This window comes from Pinus tabuliformis, chromosome 4_2, assembly GCF_031772625.1.
Source record: "Pinus tabuliformis cultivar Carrire ecotype Pingquan chromosome 4_2, CPIR1, whole genome shotgun sequence".
NCBI classification, from domain to species: Eukaryota; Viridiplantae; Streptophyta; class Pinopsida; order Pinales; family Pinaceae; genus Pinus; species Pinus tabuliformis.
Genome location: NC_142304.1, coordinates 985,242,149 through 985,244,766, shown reverse-complemented (window position 1 = coordinate 985,244,766; position 2,618 = coordinate 985,242,149).

Genomic DNA, 2,618 nt, shown 5'->3' with positions numbered 1-2,618 from the left:
TGGCCTCTGGTGTCATCCAAGATACCAAGTGATTGCCCAAAGTTCGATGGAAAAGCTAAAGAAGATCCTCAAGCCCATGTGATGACATATCACCTCTAGTGCTCGTCAAACTCATATGTGGATGATTCCATTCATCTTCATCTTTTCCATCGAACCTTCATGGGTGCTGCAGCGAAATGGTACATCGAGTTACCTCGAAGTACTTTCCATGACTTTAACTCATTAGCCATTTCTTTCCTCACGCATTTTCAGTTTCCGGTTCGTTATGAAATTGGCACCTATTTTCTCACATGGCTTAAGCAAGATACAATGACACACATCTCTGATCACATCCATGAATGGATATGTAGACATCACCTGATCAAATTTGAGATTACTGATCAGTTTCTCACTGAATGGTTTACCAAATCATTCGCAGCCCCAATTGCTCGCAATATAGCTATGGGTGGATGTGTCACTGAAGAGCAGGCCATCACTCGTGCCCAGTACTTGGATCTAGTTTACTGTTAGTCTGGAAGTTTATACTAGTTATTACCTAATGCTTCGTGGCCATAATCCGATCCTACAACATCAAAGTCACCAATTGTTCCACCCTTTGATAGAGTTATTGGTTCAGTATCCCAGATCGCTGCTAAAACTTCTTCCAAAAAGAAGTCGGTCTCGAATGCTGCTCCTAATGGTTCATCTTAGAATCCACCTGGCCCTGTTAAAACCTCAGAGGTCCACGTTGTTCAATCTATGCAGCGAACAAATCCTCAAAAGGGAAAAAGAACAGAAAAGGAAAAGCTAAAGTCGATGCCCTGAAACAGGGTCCTCCCAAATCGTCTGCTGGCAAATCTTCGCAATGGAAACCTAAGTATCATTGCCTCATTTTCCAAGAGGATCACTACACTAAGGATTGTCCTTGAAAATCCGAAGTTAGTTGCCTACTCAAAGGGACCCTTGTTGTCCTCAAAGAGCCATTTTCGTCTCAAAAAACAAAAATCGTAGGCTAACCTCGATCTGCTTCCTCCAGATCTCAAGTGTTCATGTTGAGAACGCCGATTAATGTGGCTACCCAATCCAAATATTATCAAACTCCAACTCCAGCAGTTGGGAAAGATAAAGAAGTTGCACCTTCTTCTTCTACCCTGAGTGTTGGCCCTCTACAAATTGAATTCCCTAACCCTAAATCTACTACGTGACCACCCTCTCGGGGTGTGCTGCAGAAATCCTCATATAATCCCAATGCCTGAGCCACTCAACACTACAATATTGTTGAGGATTTGGCTCAGGCACCATCAGCCATGTCAGCTCTCAAGGTACTCCAAAGCTGCCCATCGCAGCGGAAATCCTTGCTGTCAGCTATCGGGGGCATTGATCCCATCGATTCTAATTTGATATGTTTCAATCTGGAGAACCATGTTACATAGCTCCCTCATCAGCTTTCCTTTATTATTCAAGTAATCATCAATGAGAAGACCATCTACCGCACTGTCATTGATGAAGGTGCTTCCACCTGCATCATGTCAACTACATGTTGGAAGGCTATTGGTTCCCCTGCACTGAACCCATCTCCGAACACTTTGGAAGCTTTCAATGGGCGCAATTTGCAACCCTTCGGTGTCTTACCTAACCTTGCCATCACCCTGGAAGGAAAGACAGTGCAGGTCGAAGTAGAAATTGTTGACGCTAATCTCAATTATAATCTTCTACTCGGTCGAAGTTGGATTCATGCCATGCATGCCATGGCCTCCTCCATGTTCCCCGTGATTCATTTTCCCCTTCAAGGGAAAATTTTCACTGTCGGTCAGCTGTCTTTCTTTACCTCTTCCTCCCTGGATGCTAATGTTTCGTACGTCAAGCACTCTAATGCTCCTTATGAGAGTGTGGGGGCAGGTCTCTTCAAAGGTTCTGCCTTAATGGGAATTTTTCCACTCCCACCACCTCATGTTGCCTCTGTCAACACGATCTCAGTCAAATATGATCCCTGGGTCATACATGCACCAGATCTTCTTGATACTTGGGGCAAGGTTATGCCTCTTAGTCCCGCTGAAGTCAATTACGTGGAAATTGTTTTAGCTTCGAACGCTGCATCCTTTGATTCTTATGTGTCGAAGACCTCTCTCGATATGTACTCTCAATCCCCATAGCTTGGCACTTTGGAATCATCCGATCCCTTAGCGGAGACCTTCCTCGCTGATGAAGGTATCATGGAAATCATGTCTCTCGAGGAACAACCATGGATCGATACTCATCATTGCTCCTCATTCCTGCCTTCCCCAGTGGTCATGTCTACCGCTTTCAAAGAGTCCTCTTCTCCATTGTCTATTGACATGTCAGTTTATCTTGACATGGTCAAGATCTTTCAACTGAGGGCACCTTTATCCATTCATGGATTCAGGATTTTTTACCCTCCCCGAGTTTTTCCCAATTTTCCTCTCACTCATAACCATCCCTCGCCTAGGGGGCATGGGGGAAAAGCCTTATACGAGTTCTACTCCATTATTTGGCCGAGTTGATTCTTACTCGTCATGGCAATGATAAAACTCCAGTGTTCATCTACATTGATTGATTGCCCGAGTCCTAGCATGGACTCCCACCTCAAAAAGTACTATGCTTATGTCATCTTGCATGGT